Consider the following 21,855-nt stretch of genomic DNA (forward strand, 5'->3'; position numbering starts at 1 on the left):
TTCACAATAGTAATATATTTATAAGAGTTTTCTATATATTAAGGGCATGTATGTATGTAATTAATAGTATTTAAAATTTAATCTGTTAGATGATCAAAATTATTGTTGAATGTCTTGCATATAGGGTAGTTACACACATAATAGTATAACTATTCAAAATATTAACATTGAAATGTGTCAAGTGTTCACAAATTTAACTTCTATGATAGTCTTAATTATTATGAAATTTGGAGTAGAGTGAGTAGTCCACCAACTACAATGTTGTACTTTGGGGTGCATAGATGTACACAAATGTCTATATACACAATCCAAGTAATGATCATTGATGGATTTAGCTTAATTTACTTTAATTGAATTCTGAAAATTATCATGTTGATAATCATTCTTTTTGTGATGTGAATATCAGGATTTAACTGTGTGATTTTTGAGTCAAACTCATTGACCCATATTTCATGAATAGTGATTCAACATGAATCCATCTCTCATGAGAATAAATGGAACACTTAGCACTCATTGGATCTAGGTGATGCTCACAGAGGTGAAGCACCGGGACTTCCCGAGAGGTCACATATCCCAGTACTACTCCAGCCTGAGTGTGCTTAACTACAGAGTTTCCTCCATAGTTAAACCCAAAGCTTGCAACCTCATTTGCAAAACCTTCACCAAGTGTTGTGCCTTATGAACCATTCATTAGAAAGCCCCTTATCTCCTACTTATCAATCATTCTTTTTGCTGAATTGAACAGGTATGAATGTATTTATGACTAGTCTAAACTAGTCTTTGTTTGGTGAAAATATATAAGGAACATATGCAAATCTTGTAGATGAGGCTATAAAGTTGACATGGACTCCATGGTTGTATCTTTGATAAAGCTTGAAGTGCTAGATTGATCTTCACACCCAACTCAAGTGTATGCTTAATCTAGGAGAAAGGTTCAACCAAATGCAATTAACTTATATACATAGTTATAATACTTGCAATTATTTCCATTCATCAAATAGGGTAGTTTGTAAGCCTACAAATTTATACATATATTAGTAAATGATCATGGGAAAATATCTTTAATATGTCCTAAATGATATTAAAGATTTTATGTTGCAGGTTACAGGCTTGAGAACCTCTACACCCAAATCGGGTTCACTCAAGTATGATTTTGCTTGGGGGCATGCCCAACTAAGCACAAGTAGATCTCGAACACACCACGTGCATTATGGGTATGAGCTTGTAAACCCTTTACACACTTGGGATGGCTAGGGCACAGCTTGTGTGTGCATTAAGGCATACCTGAGGTATACCCCATAAGTTACTTATGGGGTGACTAAGGAAAAAATACCCATAAAAAATAAAATAAAAATATTTTATTGAATTATTATTATGTAAAACCTTAAAATCTCCATATGGGACTATTTTGATCTAAAAGTAACTTGCGTTATTCTTTTTGCTCTTGACTTTCTTTCTCATTTTGACATATTGAATGACAACTAGTTTTTTCCATGAATGATTGATTGAGGAGGGACAAACAACTTGCATAAAGAATATTTAAGCATCTAAGATAAGCATTTAACCATATGCTCCAGTCTATGATTTTTTTCAAGACTAAATATTTTATCTTCTTAAATATGTTTTTAGAAAAGAACAAATTTAACTGTTTGTAATAATGTTTTTTGATCTTCATTTTGAACTTAAATGTTTGTATTTATTTGTTTTCTAATTAAAATTGTGTAATTTCTTAACATAGCAAGAATGATCACTAGTTCAAGTTTGGTGCTTGTGGATGCAAGCCAAAAATTTAAAATCGACAATGGATCTCCTTACCAAAATGATTGAACAACTTCTGAAAATTAGGGATATCTTTGTGAGTTATAATGAATGTGAATCAATTTTAGGAGTAAGCATTACCGAGTGAAACTTCACTTTTTTGGCTCTTAAATGGAAGAGATTAGAATGTATGAATGGCCAAATACATGAAGGGGGTATTAGCCAAAAAAATGGCAAGATATCTTAGAGAACAAGAAACAACTAATAACAAGGGTTGAGAAAGAAAAACTAAGAGCTCATCCATCTACCAAAAAAACAATGACTTTACCTACAAATTCAGTAATCACCTTCCAACATGCCTTCTTGCAAGCACCCTCTATGTAAGATGAAGTAGAAATTCCCACTCTTTCTTACAAAAAAGGTTCATTAGACACGACATTTAAAATGGGAGCAAGAGATATTGTGAAATTAAAAATTTCATGTTGCATCTATGTCAATAGTCTTCCTTCTAACTTGACAAGATCATCATATTGGCGGAATGTGGTATTGACAATCAATAGTGTATCTCCTAGTTTTACAAGTCCTAAGTATGAAAAGATGTACTCCACCTTATCGGGATGAGAGAAGAATTTTGTCGAGATTTCAATAAAACCAAGTAGAGATTTTTGGATTGAATTAGGAGCTTCTATTGTTTTTGATGGATGGAAAGATTGCAAAATTGTCTATAAATAAATGTAATTGTAGTGTTCCTAAGAGGGAATATTTTTAAGTGTGGTTGATTGTGATAGGAAAATCAAGGACGTGGAATTAATTTCCAAAGTCCTCATTGATTCCATAGAGATGGTGGGTTATGAGAATGTGGTCCAAGCCATTATAAACAATGCATAAAGTTGTAGGTTTGGAAGTGTTTTAGTTGTGCAAAAATATGAGCACATTTTGGGACATCATACACTAAACACTCCCTTAATTTGGTAATGCAAACAATTGGCACTCAAATAGAGTGGGTGAAGGAAATATGACAAGAGAGTGAATCTAGATATTTTTCAAAAACCACCATATGTCACAAGACATTTTCAAGTCTTTCTTGAGGTTGGAATTGTTTTTAATATTAAAAATCAGCCAAAATGGGGGCTGGCCCATAGACAAAAAAACTCAGCTGAGATTCAGTCGTAAGTCATTACCAACAGATTAACCTACCCCTTCGTTAATATAAAAAACCCCTAAACTAACATATTTCTATATCTAAAATTACTATAGTCATAAATTAACATATTAACATAATTACATATAATCCTAGCCCAACTTAAATTCTAGGGCATAAACAAGGTCTAACAAGTATTAACCAAAGGAGCCCCATGGACACAATAGTATTCAGTAAACATCAAAACACAAAAGACAAAAGGCAAGGATCCAGGAGCCAACTCTCCTTTTTATGCTTATTTGGATTCTCCAGCAAGAGCCCAGTCAATCGTCAACGAGGAATCCACAAAGGGAGTTGGTAGTTTCCATGTCCTTAACATTGTAAACCTCCTCCTTACCAACCTGTAGAAGATGAAGGGTAGTGGCCACAGAATGCATGACACGAACTGAGAAATTTGTCATCCTATCAAACTTATCCTCTAGATCCTTATTCTTCTTTATTGAGGTAGTGATAGTCTCCTCTAACCTAGGACAATCCTCTTTTGTAAGAGGATATTTTTCAACTGCTTCCTAAGGTAAAAGATTACCCAACTTCTAGTTTTCTCCTCCCATTGGGTCTTCCTATTGAGTCTCCACATTTTTTTCACTCCCCATATTCCAAGGTTCCATATTCACGTTCCTAATTGGGGAGGTGATCGTCCCTTGATCCCGAGTCTCATCCCTCACCTTAGGCTCTGAGGTATTAGCTTCATTTTTAAAAGTTTCCAACACATGGGATGGCATAGGGTTTTGCTGATCACCAGTAGGGGTATCCTCTCCTTTATCTTCATTAGCCGTCTCCTCATCATCATATTCCCCATAATTTTTCCCAGTAGATTTTCTTTAAGGTTGAGGCCAATTTTTCTTCTCAATATTCTTAGTAGAGTCTGAGCTAATCAATCTCTCTTGCCCAGGAGGGGTAGAGGGATTCTTCTCTCTTAGTCTCTTGCTAGTCCTAGGGATTTTCTTCTTACCCATAGCTCCAACACTATCCACATCAAGAACCTCAATTTTTTCCACCTTAATCTTCTTCACACTGCAAGAGGTACCCTTATTTTCCATTGAATGACAGAAGGGGATGAGGTTTGGGGAGTAGTAGAAATATTCAATGGGGAAGGGGCCAAAATTTTCACTTGAGGGTTAAGTCCCTTATGGAATTTGAAGAGGCAAAACATTATTATATTTGTGGTAAATGGTATGACTCTTACTCTCATCTCTTTTCTTGCACACATCCCAAAAGGAATCCTCTATGGAGTGTAATAACATGTAAGGAAAAGATATAATCTCCCTATTCCTAAAGTGGTTGAGAATGGGAAAGTGATTATAGTATAAAACCTTAAACCTATCTTCAAGAGTAATGTACCTCATAATGGCATAACAGGTCATGTCCAATGGCTCTAGAAGTTTCTCATGCACAAACCCACCACGAAAGCATTCAAGAGACTCGTATGGTCAAAAGAATTTCCTCAAACGTGCTTCATCCACAACCCTCGTTTGTTTCCTCCAATTCTTTCCTTCTAGGGAAAGACTAGTCCCATTTGTAATGAACTCCTCAATGATTTCAAATGAAATCTCATTAACGGTTACCTATCAGTCCTTCCAAGAATCAAAAAATTGACTAGAAACCCTTTCATCATGACCCTCTATCTATCCAATAAAAGGAAGCAAACTACCTTCACACATGTAAGTCCAGGTAGCTTTATCCTTTCTAATGACTTCCTCAAATCGCAATGGCTCGATATGGGCATTATTACTCTCCATATATTGCCTTTGTCTCTAAGCTCCACCACCAAATCTTCCAAAAATTTTGACATACCCACAGCCACACAACCAAAAAATCCAAAGGAAATAGGATGAGGTTGAAATTGTTGAAAGTAAATTTAATTTAGTTTTTCATGCTCAATATGTGCATAATATTTTTTAATATGTTATTAATGTGATCATGAGTTGTTGATACTCAATTAGCATTACATACAATTGTTTTGAAATGACTTTTGAAGGTGTGAGTGGCATTGGGTGCAATGGTTATTAACAACTGATTAGGTGTTCCAAAGTAGTCAAATTTAGAAAGGGCCAAAAAGTTCAAGTCATTGATCTCGAATGATGATTGGTGGGGTCATGTAAAACATGTATTAAATCCCACCAAATCTATGATGGGTATGCTTAGGTTTGTTGACACAACTGCACCATGTTTGGGTGAAGTTTATGACAACATAAACACAACGAGAGAGAATAAAAATCATCATAGTAAAAAATTAGAGAATGACCTTGACGAAACCTTTTTCAAAAGGGTGGAATCAATCATTATTCATCATTGGAATAAGATGGTCATGTAGTTACATCTCCATATAAATGCATTATATTCTAGATACTATAGGTCCAAAGTACTTTATTTGTTAGGGAGAACAACACAATCTAGAGATTTTTGAGTTGTTAGTGGGTACAAGTGAGTATTTTCTACACTTCTTTTAGATTTAGAGGTGAAGGAAAATTATAGGAGAGCATTTGGCTAGTTTACTTCAAAAAATTAAAATATCACTTTTATTGTTATTAACCAATCTCAAATAGATGCTCGTACATGGTGATACCACCATGGTCAAGATTTTACATTCATCCAACCTCATGCAATCAAGAGTGTATCACAAAGTAATTGATAAAATAATTGCTTATTATTAACAGAGGTCGAGAGGTCTATATATACAAAAGAATAGAATGATGTTTCCTTAGGAAACGATCATAAAGAATAGAAACTTTCTATTCTAGCTAAGAGACAACTAACAGTTATCTACATCTTACTAAATATTAGAAACATTCTAATATTTACAATAGATTACAAATAGATTACCATTAACTAATAATAGACATTTATTTATTATCATAATATCCTCCCTTAATGGTTAATCTATCCACAACTCTGAGTTGTCCTCTTAATTTGATAGACTTATTAGGACCAAAAAGCTTGGTGAGAATCTCTACAGTCTAATCTATGGTAGGAACATAGCGCAAGTCTATTGTCCCATCTTCAACCAACTGTAGTATGTAGTGATAGTGAATATCCACATGCTTGGATCGTTCACGAAAAACTGGATTTCATGCTAACTTGATAATGCTTTCATTATCAACAAACAAAGTGGTCAATCCTATTGGTGACATGTGCATATCCACAAGCATCCAATGAAGCCAAACAACTTGAAATCTTGCCTTAACATTCCTTCTATATTAAGCCTCTATAGAGGTGAGAGAAACTGCTCATTGCTTCTTATTGGTCCATGTAATGACACTAGATCCCAAACTAAAGACAAATCTAGAAGTTGACTTTTTATTATCAATAGAGCCTGCCCAATCTGAATCCATTAATTCCTTTAGCCTTAGAATATGTTTGAGGTTCAAACATACAGTGAAGCTTGACCATGAGAGAAAAGTTAACAGACTCTGTAGGTTCACTCTTTTTCCAAAAAGTTCTCCCATCAATGAGCTCATCATCCCAAAGATCAACAAGTGTCTTAGCCCACCACTTAGGCTGGAGAGGAGAACAACCAACATTAGTATCAGGAGATGCTTGGTGATTAGGTTCCTCATTAGAAGAATCTAGATCAAATTTAGGTGAATCGTCTACAAATCGTGGGCATCCTGTAGGTGAAGTTGGAGGTGTCTGTATAGAGATCCCTGGTATAACTAGAGCCACAAGAGATACTAGAGCCCTCTCATTAACTGGACCTAATGAAAGCCTAAATATCAAATCATGAGCCTTCATAGGCTAGCTTGTTGAATTAGGAACAAGAGAAACATGCATGAATGGTTCTCGTTGCTCATCAAAGACTACATCACAACTGTATAGGAGACGAGATATCCCAGTGTCAATCAAGTGGTAGGATTTGTGAAGACTATTGTATCCAGCAAGCATAAGTTTCAAACTCTTGGCATCCAACTTGGTGTGTGACGCATTAGGGATCCAAACAAAAGCATGGGAGCCAGAATCCTTCAAGTGATTGATTCTAGGCTTGCGACCTGACCGGGCCTCTTCTAGAGTCTTACTTTTGACCACCACTATGGGTGACCAGTTCAAAAGATAAACTGCAATATTAACTGCTTCTGCCTAGAAATTCTTCATAACATGTCTATATTCGAGCATGGATCAAGCCATCTCAGTGATTATTTTGTTCCAACATTCAACAACACTATTTTGTTGTGGTGTGTGGGGTGTGGTTAACTAGTGTTTGATGCCATGAGTATCCAAGACGCTAGAGAATTCATCAGAACAAAATTTCCCCCATTGTCTGATCTAAGAGTAATAATAGATTTCCCAAACTCTTTTTCAACTAAAGGTTTAAACTTCTGGAATATAGGAAATGCATTGAATTTCTTTTAAAGAAAATACACCAACATTTTTCTACTGAAATCATCAACAAACAACAGAAAATACTTGGACCCAAGAATAGAAGCAATGGCCACAGGGCCACAAATATTGACATGAACAAGTTGAAGTACCCGAGAAACTCGCCATGAATCACTACTGGTGAAAGGTGTGTGATGTTGCTTCCCAACTTGGCATGCATCACAAACTCCAAGCTGTTGAGTCTAAATCTTTGGCAAACCGAGAACAAGATCTTCCCAAGCAAGCTAAGAGAGATAATGCACATTTAAGTGTCCATACTGTTGATGCCAAAGTGTGCTAACAAACGACTGCCAAGAAGCCATAGCTAAGTCTCAGGAATCACCAGAATCAGTAACTCAGAAAAGAACATGATCCTCAAGACCCACTGCAACAATTGATTGAGTCGCCTTATCAGTAATGGTACATTGATGTGAATTGAAGGTGACATCCAACTACGAAGGTGGTCACAGTAACTAACTAATTGAGATTAGATTTAGTTCCATTCGTGGAACATAGTACACATTGAGGAAAATGAGATTGCTCCCCATAGATTGAATCTAAATGTTGCCTTTACCGACAATGGTGTACTCTTCTCTATCACAAAAAATAACAGAATCTGAGTAAGGTTGGTAGTCAATGAACTAAACTCTACAATGGATGAAGTGACGAGAGGCATCTGAATCAATGTACTAGGAAGACAACTTCACATGATTTGCAAGTATTTTAGCCATGAATAAGTAAAAGGAAGATTTCGTGAGCTCAGTGTGCTATGCACTATTCTCTTTAGGCTACGAACTTGATTTCTTAGATTGGGTAGCCAAGAATTTTCGACATTCAACCTTCATGTATCCAAACTTGTGGCAATAGTTGCATTGTATGTTTTTCTTTCGGGAGCCTTCTGAAGCTAGAGCAGAAGACTTCTGCTCATATGAATGCTAAAAAATTTCTTTATCCTTTTGAAAGGATTTGGGAGCAAAGGCTTGCTCTATGGAGGTGGAGGTGGAATTGCTACCGAATTGTTGTTTCCACCAATCTTGTTGAAGCAAAAGTGTGTAGAGATCAATAAACTTCATATCAACACTAGAAGACGTAATGTTGAGGGTGTTGATAAAATTCTCATAGGACTTTGGTAAACTCTAGAGAGTGGTAACCACAATGTCTTCTTCCTCCATCTTGCGATTGATGGAAAGCAACCGGTCACAAATTTCCTTAATCCTATTCAAGTGAGCCTGGAGTGAGGTTCACCCATCCATGATAATAGAAAATAGAGTGTTCTTCAAGAAGGCTCTACCTTTGTCAAAAGTCTCATGAAGATGTTTGAGATGCGCCCTATCTCGACAGGTGTCTTGCCAGATGAAATATGAGAGAGATGATCATTAGCCACAGATAAGTTGAGAAGCATCACTACCTCTCAATTATTCAAATTCCATGAATCCTGATTAGTGCCAAGGGCAATCTGACATTGTGTAACAACCATAACAATTTGATCGGTATTATGATTTTCAAAAGTTGTTATGATTTGCCATTTCCAAGTGCCATAATTTTGACCTCTGAATTTTGAGTTGCTCGAGTAGAATATTGGTCAAAGATACCATAACACATCTTCTAATGAAAAAACATGAATATCTATGAAGACACATTCTTCGAGGTAAAAAATGAAAGACCCAAAAAACTTGAAGGATGACCCATAAGAGAGCTCAAAAAACCCAAAAAGAATATGTTGTCAGATTTTGGATCCGTTTGCTCAAAAATTGAGGCACCCAAAAAATCAAATGACAACCCAGTTGAGCTCTCCAAAAACTGACCAAGAACTGGAAATTAGAAAAAAAAATTCAAGGTCAAAAAATTAGAGTTTCGAGCAAGAAAAGCAGGTTGACAGTCATGGAGGTCGAATATGTAGAAAAAAGGTAGATTTGGATAGAACTAGCTGATTTTAGTTGTACAGAGCGACTCTCAGCCAAAGACAGTAGTGGAAGAGAGTGGGGACACAAAAAAAGATAAATTTCACTGTTGCAAATGCATGCACAAACAAATAGATCCAATTGCCAAAAAAATGGCAAAGAGACTCATGGCTTTAGATAGAGACCACACGCAAGTTTAAACAAAGAGGAAAATGATGCCATATACTATGCCATGAGAGTTCATGCGAGTTATAGTCATGTCTAGTGCTGAGCTAGAAGAAAAATAGCAATTTTAGTCCAATTTTTCATAGAAAACATGTTTTTCTTGTATGTGGATTTGCACTACAAAAAAATGATTTTTAGCATTCAAATTTCTCCAGGAGAAGACCCTATGTGGGTTATAGAGAAAGAGATTGAAATAATTTCGAAAAATTTGAACAAATAATTTTGAAAGAAATTATAAATTTGTCAAAAAAAATTTAAGTATTGGCTCTGATATCATATTACGAAGTAATTGGTAAAATATTTTCTTATTATTAACAAGGACCAAGAGGTCTATATATACAAAAGATTAGAATGATGTTTCATTAAAAAATGATCATAAAGAATAGAAACTTTCTATTCTAGCTAAGGGACAACTAAGCTAACTATATATTAGAAACATTTTAATATTTACAATAGATTACAAATAGATTATCATTAACTAGTAATATATATTTATCTATTATCATAATACCATCCACTTGGAAAAGCATAAATGGTTGCCTGTGGAGAGAGAGGGAGAGAGAGAGAGAGAGAGAGAGCGCACGCGCGCGCTCGCGGGGGGGGGGGAAGATTATGTTCATTCATATTTGCATCTTCTATTATGTAAGGAACACCAATACAAGGATGGATCAATGAAGCATTGGGATGTAATTGCTAATGTACCAACTTGGATGTAACTATCAAAGAGTTTGCAAGATTCACTATGGGTGATGATGATGATGACAAACCTACACACAATGCAACTAGTATGTGTGACACTCTTTTGAGTTCAAATGTGGTTGAACTTGCACTAAATGTAATGACTGGTGATTTTTATCTATATCCTTTAAATGATTGAGGAAGATAGAGGACAATTATTTTTTATTTCAATTCTTAATTATATTTATTTTCATTTGAATAGTGATCCTAGAAGTGCATGATATGACATTTAACTTAATATTTCAAAATCCTAAGCTATCAATTAACAGGTGATATTAATCTTTGGCATTTGGCATTAATCAATGATGAAGTATCATACCATCAAATGATTTAGTTTTATAATTCTGAATATTTCTTAAATTATTTGTGTACACATACCCAAGGAAAAAATTCCCGTAGTAATAACTATTACAAATTAATTGGTAAAATACTTGCTTAATATTAACAGAGACTGAGAGGTCAACATATGCAAAAGAATAAAATGATGTTTCCTTAGGTATCCGTTGTAAAGAATAGAAATATTCTATTCTAGGTAAAAGAAAGCTAACAAATAACTACTGACTAACTAATATTCACAATAGATTACAAATAGATAATGATTAACTAACAATAGAAGCTTTATCTATTATCGTAATACACTCCCTTAATGGTTAATCTATCTAGAACACAAAGCTGTCAAAAAGCTTAAAAGACAAATTTTGTCTGCTCAAAGTGCTATGCACTATTTGCTGTGGGTTGCAAACCAGATTGCTTAGATAGGGAACCTAAGGGCTTCTGAAATTCAACCTTCAAGTGCCCATACTTGTGGCAATAGTTGCATTGAATGTTCTTTTTCCTGGAGCCTTCTGAAGTTGGAGCAGACGACCTTTGCTAAGAAGACTATTGTAAACCAGAATCACCTTATCATTGTCCCAATATTCAAATATGGTTAGCATCCATTGTTTCCATGTGCCATAATTACGATCGTTGAACTTCTGGTTTGCCTCAAGCAAACTATTAGTTAGAGATACCATAGCACATACTTCGAGTCAAAAAATAGAAAAAATAGAATACCCAAAAATATGAAGAGGTATCCAAAAGAGAGCTCAAAAAATCTAGAAGGAAGATGTTGTCAAATTCTAGATCTGCTAGCTTGAAAATCAAGGCATCTAAAAAAAATGGATGACAACATAGTTGAGCTCTTGGAAAACTCACCAAGAATCTATTAAAAATTTGATTTGTTACATAAATTTAGGGTTTTGAACAAAAACATCCCTGGCTTCAAAAAAACTTAAAGAAAGCTAACAAATAACTTTAGACTAAATTGAAATTATGATTTGCCTTGAGCAAAATATTAGTCAAAGATGTCATAGCACAATTTTCAATAAAAAAACGTGGAAATCTATGAAGGGATATATTTCGAGGCAAAAAAATGAAAGACCCAAAAAAATTGAAGCAGTACTTAGAAGAGAGCTCAAAAAACCCAAAAAGAATATGTTGTCAAGTTTTGAATCTACTAGCTCAAAAGTCAAGGCACAAAAATAAAGGCACCTACAAAAATATGACAACAAACCAATTGAGCTCTCAAAAAATCCACCAAGAATCTGTAAAAAAAAATTTGATCCGATTTTTGAACAAAAACAATGCTGGCTACAAAAAAAGCTTAAAAAAATGGTGGATTTGTAAATAAAATTGCAAAATCTAGGTGCGAATAACTAGCAGAGGTTTGTAAAAAACCTAGACGCCTCCAAATAGGCAAAAATTGACTACTTTTTTTTTAAATGGAAAAAAATGGCCACAAAAAAGACATGCAATTTTTAGAGAGTGGCACAAAAATTTGGGCGTGAATTACAGAGAAATGGCACCTGCCAAACCTCAACGTGAACAATAGAGAATAACCCTCAATTTTCAAAGGATTTGGTCGCACTAGCTACAAATAGAAGGGCGCGAGTTTACAAACCCAAAAAAATTGTGGGAGTCAAAGACAAAATGGTGAGATTTTATGGGAGAAAACCCTAGTCAAACTAGAGGTTTTGGAAGCAAATATGCATAAAAGTAATTTTTTTATATATTATAAATCATGGGATCAAAAAGGTACATCAAAAAGGAGGGAGGCAGAGCCTCAACCAACTAATCGAAAAAACAGCAAAAGAAACAGTCCACCAAGAGGGACTGCTATTCGAAATACAAATACATCAGAGTAATACAAGGAGAAAGGTGAGCCAGAGTCATAGCAAATGGAAAGCTATGGGATAGCATCTTCAAACTTATTGATCCAGGATATCCAACCGAGGGGTCCCTCCATCCATATGGCTTTTTTCTGATTCAACAGCTGGTGAAAGACTTGGAGATTATCCGCAAAGGGGTTCTTGTTGTTCTTGATCTCTTGCATGAGTTTGGCAAGGGCTTCATCAAACGCCACCTGATTGTCTATTATACTGGCCAGCTCGTAACCATTCTGCATCTCGTAGATAAACATGGTAGCCCGACCATCCCTCAGAAATCTAAGCAACTTCCTTTTTTCCACATTCAACATGCAGCAAACCTGTGAAGCAATTTTAAAATGTATGAGATTTCTATGAAATCCAATAAGAGATCTGGTAAAACCTTGGAACTTAGCATCATTTCTAAATTTCCATTTATGCCAAAGGATGAGCGATGAGATGTGATGAACCTCCTTATAGCAATATCGTGAGAATGCTCGAAATAACAGAATACAAAGTGATAGCAGAACTCAGAATGAATCTACTGATCGCAGGCCACTTCGAGGGGGTAACCTCCTTTGAGCAAGCTCAATACAATAAATTCGTCCGTGCCCATCAAGGGCCTCAACCTATTCTTATATACTGAGTACGATCTAGAAAAGTAATACTACCTATGCATGTGGGATAATAAAATATACTCACGGGACGACTTACAAAGCATATGCGTCCAACAACACTACTCTAACAAAATAAACAGAAGGAACACACAGGTTCCTAACATCCCCTCTCCCTTAGAAAAAAGCTTTGTCCTCAAAGCTTAAGGTGTGGAAATTGTTGTTGAATCTGAAGAAGGGGTTCCCAGGTAGCATCCTCTGGTTGCATGCCATGCCACTGAATCAAGACCTCAGAGATGGAGCGAGAGCGAAGCTGGCGAGTGCGCTGGTCAATGATTGCCACCGGCTCCAGGATAATGGATCCTTCCGTATCCATTTCAGGAAGAGTAGTTTGTGCTCTGACAGTGGTACCCAGAACTTTCTTTAGACAAGAAACATGAAAGACTGGATGAATGCGGGAAGAAGGAGGAAGTTCCAGTTTATAAGCAACTGAACCAATCTTCTGCAGAACCTTATAAGGCCCATAAAATTTTGGGGCCAGCTTATGACGCCCTTTCAGCTTTAGGGAGGATTGTTTGTATGGCTGTAGACGAAGAAAAACCATATCCCCAACTTGAAATGAGCGCTCAGAACGGTGTTGATCTGCTTGCTGTTTCATCCGATTACGGGCCATGTGAAGATTATCCTGTAAGGTACGAAGAATCTGATCCCTGCTACGGAGAACTATGTCAACTGCCTGGACTGGTGAGCTGTTGGGAGTGTAGGGAAGGAGCACTGGAGGTGCCTGACCATAGACTGCTTCATATGGAGTCATTTTAGAGGCAGTGTGGTAAGAGGTATTGTACCACCATTCAGCTAAAGGGAGCCACTTGGCCCACTGATGTTGCTGTTCGGAAGTGAAGCAACGAAGATAAGTTTCCAAGCATTTATTGACAATTTCAGTTTGACCATCAGTTTGTGGGTGATAGCCCGAACTCATCTTCAGTTTGGTGCCAGTTTTCTGAAACAGTTCAGTCCAAAAATGACTGGTAAAAGTTGCATCACGATCAGAGACAATGGAAGAAGGGAGTCCATGAAGACGAAATATCTGGTCCATGAAGATTTGTGCAACAGAGGAGGCAGTATAGGGGTGGCTGAGGGCACAAAAATGACTATATTTCGAGAGACGATCAACCACAACCAAGATCACTGTCTTGCCACCGGATTTAGGAAGCCCTTCAATGAAATCCATAGAAATATCAGTCCAAATCCGTGTAGGGATGGGCAATGGTTCGAGCAAGCCAGGAAGGAGGGTCGTTTCACCCTTGTGGCGTTGGCAAGTATCACATTCAGCCACCATCTGTTGAATCGTCTGTTTCATCCCTTTCCAAAAGAAGTTTCTCCTTGCTCGCTCATAAGTTTTGAGGAAGCCTGAGTGCCCTGCTGAAGGAGAAGCATGGAGTTCATAAAAAATAGCCTGATGTAGAGCTGGGTTCTGAGGAAGCACTAGCCGACCCTTGTATCGAAGAGAAGCACCATCCCAAGAGTAATGTGGTATAGCAGAAGGATTATTGGCTAGCTGGTGAATGATTTGAGATAAAGAAGAGTCACTGTCATAGCCCTGTTGAACAGACGCTAACCAATTGGGAATGGGCATAGAAATAGCGGAAAGGGAAGCTTGATTATCAAATGTGCGAGAAAGAGCATCTGCCACAATATTCTCCTTACCCTTCTTGTAGGTGATCTCATAATCATACCCCATGAGTTTGCTGACCCATTTCTGTTGTGTAGGAGAGGATACCCGTTGTTCCAGGAAGTATTTCAGACTTTGGTGATCGGTTCTGATGCAAAAATGACTCCCTAAGAGGTATGGCCGCCACTTCTGTACAGCATGCAAAATAGCCATCATTTCTTTTTCATAAGTAGAGAGGGCTAGATTCTTACCAGAGAGGGCTTTGCTAGTGAACGCAATAGGATGGTCATCTTGCAGGAGAACAGCACCCAATCCATTGCCGCAAGCATCACTCTCAATAGTGAAGGGTTTGGAAAAATCTGGCATTGCGAGAACAGGTGTACTGCACATAGCCTGTTTCAGTTGTTCAAATGCAGTCTCAGCAACAGGGGTCCAGGAGAAGGCATCCTTTTTTAACAGAGCTGTCAATGGTGCTGCAATTTTCCCGTAATCTTTGACAAACTTGCGGTAGTAGCCAGTCAACCCCAAAAAACCCCGAAGGCTCTTGAGAGTTTTAGGATGCGGCCAAGTTTTCATGGCATCTATTTTTGTAGGATCCACCCGCACTCCATGGTGTGCAACAATATGCCCGAGATACTCCACTTCCTCCTGGCCAAACACACATTTAGATAGTTTTGCACAGAGTTGATGATCAGAGAGAAGTTGCAAGACAAGCTCCAGATGATGGAGATGCTCAGCCCAAGTTTTGCTATATATGAGGATATCATCAAAGAAGACCAGAATGAATTTCCGGAGGTATGGTCGAAATATGTATTCATCACTGCCTGAAATGTTGAAGGAGCATTCGTGAGGCCAAAGGGCATGACTAAAAATTCATAGTGACCATCATGTGTGCGGAAGGCAGTTTTAGGTATATCCTCCTCATTAACCCGAATTTGATGATACCCAGAACGAAGATCTAACTTGGAGAAAAAATGAGCCCCATGAAGTTCATCAAGAAGTTCATCAACAACTGGAATGGGAAACTTGTCCTTTATAGTGAGATGATTAAGTGCTCGGAAATCAATGCAGAGTCGCCATGACCCATCTTTTTTGCGAACAAGCAGAACTGGAGAAGAAAAGGAACTGGTACTAGGGCGAATAATACCTTGCTTCAGTAAGTCACGGACAAGTATCTCGATTTCGGTCTTCTGATGAAATGGGTAGTGGTAGGGCCTGATGTTGGGCGGAACACTGCCAGGAAGGAGCTGAATACGGTGGTCCTCTGGACGAGAAGGAGGTAATCCCACAGGTTCAGCAAATACACCAGAATACTTGTCCAAAATGTGTTGGAGATCGGCAGGAGTGCTAGAGACTGCTGATGGCTGCATCTGAATGGAATGGAGCTGAGCGATGACACCATGTGAATTCTTCTTAAGAAGTTTTTCCATACGGTGTGAACTGATGATGCTGAGAGACCCTGGTTGTAAGCCTTTCAAAGTGTGTTGGTGCCCCTCGGCTGAAAACTGCATCCAAAGTTCAGCAAAATCCCAGAGAATGGGGCCAAGAGTGCGTAACCATTGGGCACCCAAAACCACATCACAGCCACCTAAGGGTAAGGCAAACATGTCAGAGCGCATGTTATAATCGCCAATAGAGAGACGCACATTGCGACATTTCCCTTTACAAGGTAAAGTGCCCCCATTGGCAATCATGACTTCAAAGCTAGAGCAGGGATGGATAAAGCAATCAGCCTGTTTGGCTATTCGTGGATCAATGAAGTTATGAGTGCTACCAGAATCAATGAGTATAGTAAGAGGGATCTTCTTGAAGAAACCCTGGACCCGCATGGTTTGTGGAGTAGTGACTCCTGCCAAAGCATGGACAGATATCTCTGGTGGAGCTTCTGGTGAAGGAGGTTCAGGCTGGTGAGGCTCAACCTCATCATCCACTGTTTCCTGAGCATCTACATATTCTTCCAGTTCCGGTGGAGAATCCACATCCAAGAGATAGAGCTTTTGCTGAACACATCTATGGCCCCGAGACCATTTCTCATCACAATTATAACAAAGCCCTTTGTCTCGCCTGACTCGCATCTCTGTTTCAGACAAGTGCTTGATCGGAGTAGTTCTGGGAGCTGGTATGACTGGAGGGTTGTGAGAACCTGTATTTCTGAATGGAACAAAATTAGATCTGGAGCGTTGTAGAGCACTAATCTTGTCTTCCGCTAACTTAGCCAACCCAAGGGCTTCCATCATTGTAGTAGGTCGAAACATTTTGACTTCTGAGCGAAGTGCATCCTTCAGACCACTGACAAAACAACTACGGAAGAATTCATCAGACAAGCCCTCTGTGTGATTAGCTAATTTTTCAAACTCTGTCTGGTATTCTCTTACAGTGCCTGTTTGACGCAGTTTAGTGAGTGCTCCTGTGAAATCATCAAAGGAACTAGGGCCAAAGCGCTCCAAAATGAGGGTGCACAATTCTCTCCACGTTGGGCCTACATTAGCCTTGATGTACCAACGGAACCATTGAAGAGCTTCATGTTCCAAATGAAAAGATGCAAGGGGGACTTTGTGGTTATCCAAAGTATTATGCAAGCTGAAATACTGCTCTGCCCTATAGATCCATCCAATCGGATCAGAACCATCGAAGCGTGGAAAATCAAGCTTTGGTCCACGGAAATTGCCAGAAGAGGACCCAGTATCTCCTGAATGGTTTCGGCTCATGGCTGACTGCTGAAAGTTAAGACTCAGAATTTTGTCATCCAGATCTTGAAGTTTGGTTTTGAGGGATGCCATTTCTTCTTCCATGATTTTTGCTCCTGTACGCGTAACAACCATAAAGCAAGGTTTTTTTTTTTTTTTTTTTTTTTTTTTTTTTTTTTTTTTGGAATGGGTAGAAGATGAGAAACAAAAACTTTTTTAGTTACGGCAAACTTGGATTTGGGTAAAACTCAGATAGGAAATGGGTGTTCGACGGGTGGTGGGAGACTATCTGGGGACAAGGGAAACAGAAAAATGAGGGTTTCAAGGGTAGGGAGGCAAAATGAGGCGAACAGTCCAAGAGGGATAAGGGAGCAAAATGAGGAATTGAATCTTGTGGCTCAGTTTGGTGGCGATTGGATGAGAGGTGAAAAAGATAGGGCAAACCCTAAAATTAGATAAATGAGGGATTTAGGGCTTTGATATGTAAAATTTGGGGTTGGGTCGCCAAGGAAGGAAGTATGCGAAATGATATTGCAGACGTTCTGCGGAAGTATGAGCAGAAACAGAAAGCAAACAAGGAAGCTACGACTAAAAAACAGAAAAAATTTTACTCTTTTTTTTTTTTTTTTTGAACAGTCGACTTAGAAAAATTCACTCACAGACAGAACAACTGAAAAGAGTTATTGCAATAACAAGAGATATTAGAAGTGAGAGGAACCTGAAGGCCACGACAGAAAAAAAAAATTTGATGTAATTTCCACCCAGCGAGCCCAAGAGAGTGCTCTGATACCAGATGTGATGAACCTCCTTATAGCAATATCGTGAGAATGCTCGAAATAACAGAATACAAAGTGATAGCAGAACTCAGAATGAATCTACTGATCGCAGGCCACTTCGAGGGGGTAACCTCCTTTGAGCAAGCTCAATACAATAAATTCGTCCGTGCCCATCAAGGGCCTCAACCTATTCTTATATACTGAGTACGATCTAGAAAAGTAATACTACCTATGCATGTGGGATAATAAAATATACTCACGGGACGACTTACAAAGCATATGCGTCCAACAACACTACTCTAACAAAATAAACAGAAGGAACACACAGGTTCCTAACATGAGAGAATCTGCCAGAACAAATTAGCATCTTTTCTAAGGCCCTCAATAAAACCAAAAATAATATCCAAAGTGTAAACATAATGAGTGACGCATATACCAAACATAAGCCAGATTTCTCTAGCAAAAGAGCAATCAAAAAATATATGTCTCATAGTCTCAGGAACTCTGCAGATAGAACAAATATCAAGATTAGCATGCTGGTTTCTTATGGGGAGTCTGTCCAGCAGGAGCTGCCACTTAAAATATTGAATTTTGGGCTGAATAAGAGCTTTCCAGAGTTTATCAAAAAATTTATGCCAGTCTGAGGAGGTAAAGGAGCAGTACCAAATGCCATTAAGATGGTGGGAAATAGAGCTATCATGATTAAGAAATCTGTAAATATGTTTAGCTTTGACAGAGGTGAGGAGAGTACCATCTTGCCATCTAAAGGAGAGAAATCGGTGAGAATCCACATCAGTATTATGGGGAAGATTAAGCTGAGAACAAGCAATTTTGATAAGATTGTAAGTACGCTTATGAGAAGCAGGAAGATTATATTGATTGGCAAGGACATCCCAGTTGATGAGCTGATTCTGCTCAAGGATGTCCATAATATATTTAACACCTTTGTTGGCCCAAAATCTAGCCGAACAGCCTTTGGTCAAAGCAAGAGGTTTGCCCTGATGGAGAAGATTCCACCATAATGATTGCTCACCATGAAGAGTATAGTGATAGTCAAAGGCTGAGTTATCAATATGGTGGCGAATGTTCTCCCACGCTTTCCAAATGGAACGGAAAACCCAGGATCCCTGCATAGAAACGTGGAATTTGCCAAAAATCAGATCACTGAGGGGCAGATGTTTCCACGATTTAGCAGGTTTAGGCACACCATTTTGAATGTTACTTCTGACAAGCACTTTCCAGGGCTCATTACCAACAAGGGATTGAAGGATCCATTTAGAGGCAAGAGCCATTCCCTGAAGTTTGAGATCTTTCAAACCAATCCCACCAAGACCTTTCTCCAGATAAAAGTAATTTTGAAAATAAAAGGCAGATAATTTCAACCAAGAAACTATCATTTTTTTTTAAAAAAAAATTATCACATTGGCTCTAATACCATATTACGAAGTAATTGGTAATATAATTGCTTGATATTAACAGCGACCGAGAGGTCAATATATACAAAAGAATAAAATAATATTTCTTTAGGAAACAATTGTAAAGAATAGAAATATTCTATTTTAACTAAAAGAAAAATAAAGAAGGGTGACAAACAACTACAGACTAACTAATATTAGAAACATTCTAATATTTACAATAGATTACAAATAGATAACCATTAACTAACAATAGAAGCTTTACCTAATAACTATACTGACAACTTAGTTAATAATAAACAGATGCGTTATCATAAAAAATGATTTAACTTATCTTATAATAGACTAGCTAAACATGTAGATAAATATAAATATTATTAAAAGATAATTTGAATTATCCCTCCATATTTTGACAGATTGTGATCAGAAGAAAATAAAAAGAGATTTTTTTTAGAAAGGTATAAAGGGCAATATATCTCCTATAAAATTTCAACACAATAAAAGAACATACAATGAAAAGTGGTATTTTTATTATCATATTATTCTATTTTAAAATACATTTCATAACATGTGGTATTACTTTGAAGACAAGAAACATCAAAATTATTGTAACATTACATATTGTTTTGGCAAAGTGTATATTTGTCCAATTTTAGTGAATATTTTTGTATATTTTGTAAGGTTTTCAAGGACATATTGAAACTACGCTAACCTAATTTTAAAACAAATTGGCACATAAACAGATAAGCAATTATAGAATTAGAGAATCAACCATTTTCACTGCTTAGACTATAATTTAGCATTTTATTTCTTTATTTTTAGAAATTGACAAAGGAAAAATCATTAAAGTATAGTCCTAATTTGAAGAGTTTTGAAGCATATATAAATTTACTTAAAAATTACAGTTTCCAGCTAATTGTCTCTTGGGCCTACAAATTGACAAGATTCCTCAAGTGTTATTAGGAGATATTATACAGGTTCTACAATAAAATAAATATATTAGTTGTATTTATCTTGTAAAGATAGATTTTAAAAATATGAAGACAAAAATATAATAAGAAAAGGAAACATAAGAACAAGAATAACTGGTAGAAAAAATAGATGACGAAGAAACTTAAGAAGCTAATGAAAAAGAAGAGAGAGAAAATTGAAGAAGGTTTTATGAAGAAGCATCCACAATCAATTAGCATTGAGATCAATACTTTAATAACTCTAGAGAGTAATGTTATGTCCTAATTCTAGCCTTGTAAAAGTATGGGGTAATTATTGATCTAAGTAAGAGATATTTTCCACAACAAGTCAAATTGTGATATTGCTATCAAGACTTAACTTATAGTTTTTTAGTCAAACTCATTGACCCATATTTCATGAGTAGTGATTCACATTAATAAATCTCATGAGAATAAATGGAACACTTAGCACTCATTGGATCTAGGTGATGCTCACAGAGGTGAAGCACAAAGACTTCTTGGGAGGTCACCCATCCCAAAACTACTCTAGCTTGAGCACGCTTAACTACGAAGTTTCCTCCGTGGTTAAACCCACTCTACTTGCAACCCCATTTGCAAAACCTTCACCAAGTGTTGTGTCTTATGAACCAGTCATTAGAAAGCCCCTTAAGCTCATCAATTGATAAGAAAGAGATATTTTCCATAGCAAGTCAAATTGGGATATTGCTATCACAACTAGAAATTATTGTTAAGTATCTAAGTTGACTTGGGTGGTAATCAAAGCATACTTTGATATAGATAGGAGTTAGTGGCTAATTATCATGTTGAGCATTGTGTTCTTGTTGAGGACCATTGGAAGCATCCATCTTGAATTGGATCAAGAGATTTTGGCCTCTTAAGTAGATTATTCAATAATTTCTATTACATTTGCTATTATATTCTTCTATAACATAAGAGTCGTTTTATGAAAAAAAAAAAAAAAAATTATTACAAAATTAAAACCATGTTAAATTAATATTTATTTGAAATGAGGTCTCCCAACTCATGAAATGCTTTAGGAATAAAATTGCATAATATCTAAGGTCTCTAAGAATGAAATGATAATCTATTGATATTCAATTAAACAATTGTACGTGAGATAGAAAACATGAAATACAAAGACAATGTATCTAAAACAATTGTTAACACTAGAATTAAAAATAAAAAGATAATAAATTAACATTAAATAAATTATAATTATTATATAATAAATAATACAATATTATTCTAATAAAAAACTAATTTGATAATAGTGATAGAAAATATACTTATAATTCGATACATTAAATCTATGAATACAATTATTTATTTAAAAAATTAAATTAAATTTTAGAGCATAGTAA

General features: G+C 36.7%; 1 long non-coding RNA gene across 11 annotated transcripts in view; it reads right to left on the minus strand.

Annotated features, from left to right (window-relative positions):
- The window catches only part of LOC149580280 (uncharacterized), a 191,278-nt gene that overhangs the window by 145,500 nt on the left and 23,923 nt on the right, over nucleotides 1-21,855 (minus strand). The window contains exon 2 of one of the 11 annotated variants that reach the window (XR_016353480.1): nucleotides 12,202-12,700. The exons of the other annotated variants lie outside the window; for them this stretch is intronic. This is a non-coding gene — a long non-coding RNA (uncharacterized LOC149580280). Of the gene's footprint in view, nucleotides 1-12,201; nucleotides 12,701-21,855 lie in introns of those variants that run through there. 11 annotated transcript variants of the gene reach the window in all.

The sequence above is a fragment of the Cupressus sempervirens genome, chromosome 1, assembly GCF_028749045.1.
Source record: "Cupressus sempervirens isolate cs-2001-9-10 chromosome 1, ASM2874904v1, whole genome shotgun sequence".
Taxonomy (NCBI): domain Eukaryota; kingdom Viridiplantae; phylum Streptophyta; class Pinopsida; order Cupressales; family Cupressaceae; genus Cupressus; species Cupressus sempervirens.